The sequence below is a fragment of the Zingiber officinale genome, chromosome 6A (assembly GCF_018446385.1).
Source record: "Zingiber officinale cultivar Zhangliang chromosome 6A, Zo_v1.1, whole genome shotgun sequence".
Taxonomy (NCBI): domain Eukaryota; kingdom Viridiplantae; phylum Streptophyta; class Magnoliopsida; order Zingiberales; family Zingiberaceae; genus Zingiber; species Zingiber officinale.
Window position 1 is genome coordinate 86,565,287 of NC_055997.1, and position 9,636 is coordinate 86,574,922.

At 38.9% G+C, this 9,636-nt stretch overlaps 1 long non-coding RNA gene across 2 annotated transcripts; it reads right to left on the bottom strand.

Moving 5' to 3' along the window:
• Nucleotides 1-1,079: 1,079 nt before the first annotated feature.
• LOC121996800 lies at nucleotides 1,080-6,795 on the bottom strand. 2 transcript variants are annotated; one of them, XR_006116156.1, is made up of 2 exons: nucleotides 4,151-6,795; nucleotides 1,080-3,364 (listed from the first exon to the last, which is right to left on the bottom strand). It is a non-coding gene; the product is annotated as an uncharacterized LOC121996800 (long non-coding RNA). The 2 variants fall into 2 exon arrangements; XR_006116157.1 differs by having other exon boundaries at nucleotides 1,080-3,651.
• Between the last annotated feature and the right edge of the window lie 2,841 nt (nucleotides 6,796-9,636).

Sequence of the window (9,636 nt, forward strand, 5' to 3'; positions counted from 1 at the left end):
GTGTCGTGTCAGCTTGACTCGATCTACTGATCCTCCTATTCGATAGACCGATCCACCTAGATTCAGCAAAATAGAGTTAGTTTGCATTGTAGTATAAAATATCCCTGCAATACAAACTTAGCACAGTAGTAATACATGAATAGGAAAAGATAGTAATATCTGTCTTGATCTCAACTTGGAAACATGATCATTTTTTCAATTGGATCAGCGACGTAGGGTTTGTTCCTTCTCAGAATCACTCCACTCCAGTTGATTATCTCAACCTACCTACTAAACCTTGAGTCTTCGAGACTTGTTTGGACTTTGACTTAGCATCGGATCGGCTCACTAGAGCTTCCTCTCAATATCAGGTCCTCCAGACCTATCGACTTCAATTGTCAGGTGTCGGGCCGAGCTGGCCATCCCCAGGGATAGTCAATGAAGCTAACTAGGATTATCATTTTTTCCAACTATTAGATGGCAAATCCTTGACCCACCTGGGCTTCCTACCTAACTTCCATGATCTGCTAAGACTTTTCTATCTAATCGCGACTAGGGCTTTCCCGGTTAAGTAAACATCTTATACACTTAGTTGATTTATCACAACAAGATTTAACTTGAATTTTTGATAATATCAAAACTTAGGTTCAATTTTGGTGCACCCTGCACCAACATTATATTCATAGTTTCTTTCACCACTATTATCTTAAGGGCTAAAATTCTATCCCCTTTTCTAACTACTCTTACAACCTTATCCTTTAACGAACTATTTACAATAATACTTGCTCCATTTCTTGCTTTAATCTTTCCAATGTACCATAACTTAAAATTTGAATTCTCTATCGTCTTTGCTCGCCTACTCATTTTATCTCTTGTATACACAAAATATTAATTCTTCTCCTAATCATTATATCTACTACCTCCATTGATTTACCAGTGAGAGTTTTTATATTCCATGTTCTAAATCCTAGATTATTAATTTTCCTATCATATTTGTTATTATCCAACCTATGATGTAAGAACTCTTACCTATTTAACATTACACCCAAGTTCTCGTGGAGATGTAATAGTTCTTGCCGATATGTTACAGTCAGACCATGTAACGTGAACTCTTACATATTTAGTACTATACTCGAGTTTTGGAGATATAACAATCCTTGCCGAAACATTACAGTCGGGTCCTACAACGCATTCCTTTCGAAGAACATAGCATTAGTACAATAGTTTAATGGATTCATTCATTAAATATTTATCATTGTTTTAACGTTGGCAGACAACCTAACACAATCCTCCTCCAAACAAGACACTTTCATCTCTCAAAATCTTCTCAACTTGATGTGTTGAGTATTCCTAGATTCTTGAAATCTTTCCGCTTTCAAAATTGTAATTGAAGTGTGCTAATTTTCTCTTCCAATTGCTACGTTGCATCAACTTCACCCTATGCCTAAAGAATTCATGACATTTGTTTCTCCAAAAATTTGAAAATAGGCTTCCAAATTGACACATGGATTACTCAAAAGCATTTGCATTAAAGCCAACTACAGAAACTCAGATATTCTTTCGACTGTTAAACTACCCCATTTCCTTGAAATCCCATCAATTCCAGCAATTTCAAATGAGTATCAGATTCATTCAGCTTTAATTGAGGTTGGCGAACTGCAGATTGGATTAGAGCTACTGTATGCGTAAGTGACACTATAATGCAAAGCTCAAACATTTGAATCCAATATCAAAACCAGTACATTATTTAGCTTCTGACCACAGCTTGAATTAGAGAAGTTGGACTAGAAATTCAAATCTTCAAGATCACTTTCAGACTCAAAGAAAACATGAGCACCCAGCATACCTCACTAAGTTGAGCTTCCACACGTTCCAGGATCTTCATAAATTAGTTTCAGGCTCAAGCTTGTAGGATTTCTGCATTGCTATATTCCATAGATCAGTTCCAAACTCAATTCCATAGATCAGGCTCAAGCTTGTAGGAAATTAAAACTAGGATTCAACTTAATGGGGTTTTTAAGACTTAATAGCAAGAGATGATTGAACAAATTCCAACTCATTTCCAAACTGAAACTGCTAATCTTCATCTGATCTGCAACAAATTACTTCTCATTACAGCAGTTTCCAATTTCTTGTTTCCTGGCACTACATGTTCACTGATCCTATTCTTCAGAATTGTAGTGATGTACCCACAGCAGCTAGGAAGCCTTTAAGATTGAATACATCTATTCAAAAATCATGCCTAAAACTCCAAAAATGAAGTTCATCTCTGAAATTCTGGTTTTTAAACTCTAGTTTCAGAATTCATAATTCAAGGAAATCTTGGCCTGAGTCATGAAAGGTTTACCTTGGAAGGAAATCTCATTTAACATTGAATTGATAGGGCTGGAATTCAGTTTGTATTCTGGACAAAAACAGTATGAAAAGATTGGCACAAATTTCTGTTGTATCATGTTCTATTGAAACAGTTCGTTTTTTTCAGCCCTCCTGGTTGTGCTCTTGCAAAAGAATGGAAAACAACTCAATTTGATTCAGCTGCTCAGTAGCTGCTGGCACTGAGCTTCCAACCATTCTGCACCTATCAGTTCCTGGTTTCACTGTTTTTTTTTTTTTTAACTAAAACACTTTGATGTTTTCTTAAGGAGTTCCACATCCCCACCAACATCAGCTGTGAAAACTCTAATATGGAGTTGATCTCTGTAATAAATGAATTCAAGGTCAATTTCAGAACTCAGGCTAAGGAAAACCAGAATTGAATCTGTACTCTGAATTCTGATTTTTTTCATCTTTATCTGTTAATTGTTTAAGGGAATTGTTCAGAACTGAATCACTGGAGACTTGGGACAAGAAGAGTACCACTTGTTACTGGCTAAACAAGAGCTTTATTTCAGTTTCTTACCGATCAGAGAATTGCAGCAAAAACTTGGCATGCAACTTATGATAGTTGACACATCAATTTCAGGTCTCTTTTCTGCAGATTCCACAAAGCTGCAGCCATTTTAGCACTCAAGCCAAATCAAGTTTATGTAACCTAGCAATAACAATTCAGCATTTGTATCAACTCCTTTTTCTAAGGCTCTTGGGTCAATTAAGAGTGGGCTTCATGGAGAAGATAAAACATCAAATGACATTGCAAATTAGGCACTTAACTCATCTGAGACTCTAACCAGGAATTCCATAAATAAGCTTGGCACAAACCAATTTCTATTTGATACTCTGAACACCAACAAACATGTTACACAGATTTGGAAAGATTCTGAAAATTACAGCACTTTGAGTATCTCTATAAAACTGATGTAGAATTCCACAAATCAACCAAAGTAATTCCTTCTCCAAGTGCGTAAATTCTGCTCAAAACTTCCAAACTCCAGGAACCTCAATCAAACTGAAATAAGAAATCTCAATGAAAATTCTGCCTCAAAAACTATTGATGGCTAAAATTCCAACATCATTTAACATTCAACAATACAACCCTTGACTTGATTCCACAATTTCATAATTCCAATCCATTTGTAATAAGGAACCTCCAAGAACCTCAAGCATATGCAATTCACCCCCACACTTAAACTTATGTCCATCTTGGCGATCTAACTCATTAAGAATTCCTCCAAACTCCCAATAAAAATATGGCAAGGCAAATATGGTGGAAGATGAATTTGTTGGGTTATTCAACTAGAATTTAAAAGGATAAGAAATCAAAGAATGGGCAAAGAAATATCCTTCATTGTATTCATGCACACATATGCTATTGTGATTTTAAAAAGATCAAAGCAAGTTCTAGAGTTCAATTGTCATGAGTGGATATCACACAAGAAAAGAAAATAGAAAATAGGCATATGATAGTCCTCTCTAGATAATTAGACAATCAAACTCAATTAATCAAAATAGATTTCATCACTACAAAGCATGCAAGTGAAGCATCCAATCATGTCAAATGACCTAAATTTGACGGACAAATTTAAAGAACTTTTACGATTCTGAAAAAATGTTACTAAGAAACTCACATGGAGAATTTATTCAAAACCAAGTCCCATAAAGACCAAGCAAAGTGCAAAGTATGAAAGAAAAATATGAAAGCAAAGTGTCAAAGTAAAGAAAAGTGCGCAGTAAAAAAAAGCAAAGAACGGATTCTCGTTTATTCCTAACGGTTGCAAAGAAGTACAATCCATACCGGCAATGGGGTGGTTCAAATGGAGGAAAGCGCCTTCTTCATGTCATCAATGTCGTCAAGTTCAGCTCCCACCATTATCACCTTTTCGAAAGTTCCTCCAAGTGGTTGGAGGCAGTTCAATGTAGCATCCATTCTGGGAAGTGGAATGATAAGAATAGAGGTAAGCATCGCTCCCTCCATCTTTGTCTCCTCGAAGGTTCTCTTTGGCGGTCAGAGGCGATTTATTCGTAATATCCAATTTGGGGGCTGGATTATTACATGGGAAATCGAGGTTTTTTTCAACATAAATTTTGGAGGTGTCAATATAAATGGGAGTGTCCAGTCCGGGACCTCCAACTATCCACCACTCCTATAGAAATTGACTCATCAAATTTGTTCTCAACCTCAGGTGCGAGTGTCCATTCAATGACCTCTTCGTGCTGCCTCAAAATATCTAGTGGTTCTACTACACAAAACTTTGCACTTCCATCCACAATAATATCACAAGCAGGAACGGTAGACAACTCACCAGAATTATCACCAATATCTAAAACATCAGCAACTTTATTTAGAATTCCATCCACAATAGCTCCTGTAACTATCTTTTCATCTTGGGTTTTGCACACATCAGAATATTCAACATCAGCAACAACACTATCTTCATCCAGAATTTGGCATGCAACATAGTCTTCATCAATATATACAGCATCTACAACCTCATTAAAAAATTACAACATCAACAACTTCATCTTTGCATGCCTCATCATCAACAACAAAATTAGCATCAGCTATAACTTCATTATCACCAGACACAAAAATGGAGTCCTGTAAAGCTGCAAAATCAGGGACAATATAATCACTAGCTCTATAATTCATTTCCTTGAGTACGTCGATACCACCAGGAAGATTCTCTGAGAGAAACTGACTGGACTATTGTGCTTATCACTAGCTGATAGATGATTAAGTTGATCTAATTGTATTTGCAGTTTCGGACTTAATTCCTCAGCTCGTTGCTGGGACTGGAGCATATAGTCTTCATGTTGTTGCTGCATTTACAATGTTTATTGCTGCATTTGCAATGTTTGTTGCTGCATTTACAATATCATTTGTTGGACAACCTTCTCAAGATCTTGCAATTTTAGTTGACTGGGGCATGAACTTCTTCACTGAACTCTTGAAATGTTACGGAACTGTTTTGATCTGCTAGAATGTCTAAGGTTTGGTAAGCATTGAGTCATCCTGGAATCCCAATGGACTCTGATATGTTGGAAAAGATTGATCCAATTGTTGTCGCTCGTTCCCTGTATGAAATTTTGATGGTTCATCCAATTCGAATTGTAACACTAAGGGTGCTCAATAGCTTGTTGTTGTGTAGTCTGATACTGCTCAGAAATTTGTTGGGGTTGATAGTATTGAGTTGAATCTCCCCAACCATGAATATGAGTGCTAGCAGCTGGATCATACATGTCCTAATATTGATGTTAGTAACACTAAGGCTCACTAGGAAAAGTATTTGCTTTTGAGTACATGATGGGGCATTGATAAATTGAATGGATTGGACTACCACACATATGACATGCACTCATTTCTAGCACTGGTAGCATTGGTTGAGATTGGTTCCTAACGTACTGTCTATACACTCTGTTGCCCCGTACCCGAATATAAGCCTGATTAATGCCTCCAAATTGCTAAAAATATGAATCTATGGTTGCTGAAATAATATCCCAGTCTCACCTAAAATACTAAAACAAAACAAAATCACCAGACATAGGAATCTTAAAAGATAAAACACATGGATACAATAGAATTAAGCCCTGAACAATTTTTGGATCTTTTTTATAAAGAAATAGAAAAACAATCCTAAGTTATTAAACACCGCTACAATTCCCCAACAATAGCGTTAAATTTGATAAGTACTCATATGTCATACTACGGGTGTATCAAATACAATTAAGTACTGAACCCTTCTACGCTAGTGTACCATAAAGATGACTTGTAACCTAACTAAACTATACTTGCAAGAGAATTAAAAGCAACATAAAGTAAAGAATTAATGAAACCTAGACTAATCTAACCTAATTGCATCCGAATAAAGACAAGAACGAACATTAACAAAACAAGCACGAATTAAACAAGTGGAGTGCATTAACAAGAGTAAACAAAATGTAAGTGACAATTAAGCAAACATGTTGTGTGCATGAATAAAATTAACCAAAGTACGGGCAAACTAATATGGGAGATCAAATTGAATACAAGCATTGACATGAAAAAAGAGACAACCCAACACTAGGAATCGAACCAACAAGGGCTGGTACCCGGAATCGCCTGAAGGAGGAAGTTCTTGTGGATGCGGTGGATGGAAATGGAGCTCTCCGAAGGTGGCTGCCGGTTCCTCCTCTTCTAACCCGAAGAGGAGGTAGCCGGATGGTGGTGATGAAGTGGAGAAGAGGCTCTCCTCTTCTAACCCGAAGAGGAGAGATGACCGGTTGATGGTGGTGAGGTGGAGGTGGACTGTCGGCCTTTGGTGGTGAGGGAGAGGAAGAAGGAAGTGGCGTTAGGTGCTTGGCTTTGGGAGAAGATTAGATCTGCGAGGAGGAAGGGGGCTGCCTCTTTTTCTTGTATGATGAACCGGATCTGCTTCCTCAAGTGAACCGGCTCTTCATTGTTGAACCAACCTCTAATGATGTGAATCATCTCAATGAATTGGACAGGATGAACCAAGCTCTCTTTAAAACTTTAACCCTAGCCTTGTGCTAGAATTCCATGCCCATCTTTAATTCCCTACAAACTATATTCAAATTGTGAAAATCAATATTATAAATGTAGAAAAATTACAATAAAGCCTAAAATAGATTCCTACTCATAATCAAAATATAAACACGAAATTTAGCATGCAAGAGGGTAAAAATATTAAGCAATATGAACCAAATAATGCATCCAAAATGATTGTTATCACTCATCCGACATTGATTGATGGATCTCTACAATCAAATGGCAGGATGATATTTCAGTTGTAGGATCAAGCTGATGAATCAAAATAAATCTCAGTAATCATTGCAATATAGATGACACTTTTATCTTTTTTAAATGGTCACATCTCATTAATAGACACAATCTCAAAACTATACTGCTAACGCACACCCAACTCGAAGGCCGAGGCAGATCATGCATGGGATGCATTTAATAGGCATGATCAGATTTAATGCATAATATCATCTGAATCATGCCTGAGATTTGCCACGTGGTTGATATCGTTAGGGCAATAAGAACCACCTTGTTCGGCTATAGAATAGTCTAGTCAGTCAAATCCCACCTCCTTTGACTAGACTTGAAGAGGAAATCGTGATACGGGAGGTATTTGCCACGTGGTTAATGGCAAGTCAATAATTATGCTGAGGTGGTAGTCAAAATTAACATAATGCAACTTCCTGACTCCATGGCGTCCCCATCTAGGAGGTCCCTGGCTCAGTGCTACTCCTGGCTCTATGTCATCCCCGACTCAAGGTGGTTCTTGGCTCGGTGCCTCTACCGGCTCCATGTCATCCCCTAATCTAGGTCATCCTTAGTTCGGTGCCGCTCTCGGCACCGAATCACCCCTAACTCTTGGTTGTCATCGGATCGGTGCCACTCTACTCTCGGCTCCATGTCATCTCCGACTCTAGACCACCCCAACTCCTTATCTCTACCGATCCCAGGCTGCTCAAAACTAGATTGGTGTACTCAACTTCTAGCGAGTGGGGTGTTGAATCGTTGTTCATTGAAGATACAGATAACATAGCCATTTTTGCTTAAGAACGTGGGAAACACAATCATTTATCACGGAAAAAGTGGACAATGTAGCCATTTATTTAGGGAGATATGGGTAACGTAATCATGGTTCTCGGAACATGTGGGGAATGTGAGGGTGCCACCATAACTCTATAAAAGAATTGCCCGCTCCTAAGGGCCAAGGTACTCGCGCACACATCTAGGCTTCTAAAGACCTCCACTGTTCTTGTTCTTCTTCTTCTTCATTCTCTTTGGTCGAAGACTTACTTAAGCGTCGGAATGGTTGTGCTAAGGAAACCCCGACATTCTAACCCTCTCCTTGTTTTCTTCTATTCAGGATTTGGCTAATCTCTCCACCAGTCATTACTATTTTTTGGTAATCAACAACTCAGCCCTCCTCAACACCAACTCACCGGTGGTTCGTTCCTCAACGGTCTCAGGGAGAATCAATATGTAAAATTTATTTTACTTTCATTTGATTTTGTATTTGTCTTTCTTGTTGTGTTCTTATAAGAATAAGGTTGTAAAAGGCTTCTCTACTTCTAGAAAGTGTCCGAGAAAGAGTTTGTTATAGTGGAGGGAGTTTGCTAGGAGTAGGGTCTTAGATTAGTCACTTAAGATGTGCATAACAAGTAATCTCGTAGTTGTGCATGTGGAGTCAAGTTTGAATCAATGTTTCCACTACGCATTCAAGAGATGAGCACAAGATCGAGAAGAATCGATCGGAGTTATACATCTCTTCCTCTAGCTCGCACAGGTCCTGATATGATTATCCAATCTTTGCACACTGTATGACAAATAATGTTTAGACAGTTTAGCAGTGCTCAGGCGTGTTGTGGTGTTTTGTAACTACTTGTAATCATCTACCATATGATCATGTGTTAACTGTTGGTGCAATATCCCTCAGGTCAAGGTTGACCTGGGTAACCAAGCTGAGTCTTGGTTTGGGTTTAGATGTTTGACAATAAGATATTGATTGAAGAAGAGTCAAGTAGGTCAAGGTTGACTGGATACTTGACTGGGAAGTCCTAACTGGGATGTTAGGCAAAATGAAAGACCTAGTGAGTGAAGCTAGGCAGTATGAAAGTCCTGGTGAGTGAAGCCAGGCAGAAGAGAAGTCCTGGTGAGTGAAGCCAGGCAGAAGGAAGTCCTAGTGAGTGAAGCTAGGCACATGGAAATCCTGGTGAGTGAAGCCAGGTGGAAGTCCTAGTGAGTGAAGCTAGGCAGATGGAAATCCTGGTGAGTGAAGCCAGGTGAAAGTCCTAGTGAGTGAAGCTAGGCAGATGGAAAACCCTAGTGAGTGAAGCTAGGTGAAAGCCCTGGTGAGTGAAGCCAGGAAAGGGAAAATCCAGATGGATCAAGGATGATCGGACATCTGGTGCTGGGAAGTCCAAGTAGGTCAAAGGATTGACTGGATACTTGGCATGAAAGAAAAGTCCAAGTAGGTCAAAGGGATTGACCGGATACTTGGCACAGAGAAAAGTCCAAGTGGGTCAAAGGATTGACCGGACACTTGGTAAGGAGTCCTAGCGGTCGAGGAGTGACTAGATGCTAGGCATGACATACCAACAGTCAAGGTTGACCGGATGTTGGTTTGGGAGGTTTGGGACTTGGTTTTGGACAAAATCCAAGTTTGGATCGATCGATGGATCGATCCGGCTCTGATCGATCGGTGGATCGATCAGCTCTGATCGATCCATCGAGCTGTCTGCTCTTGGTCGGATCGATCCGTGGATCGA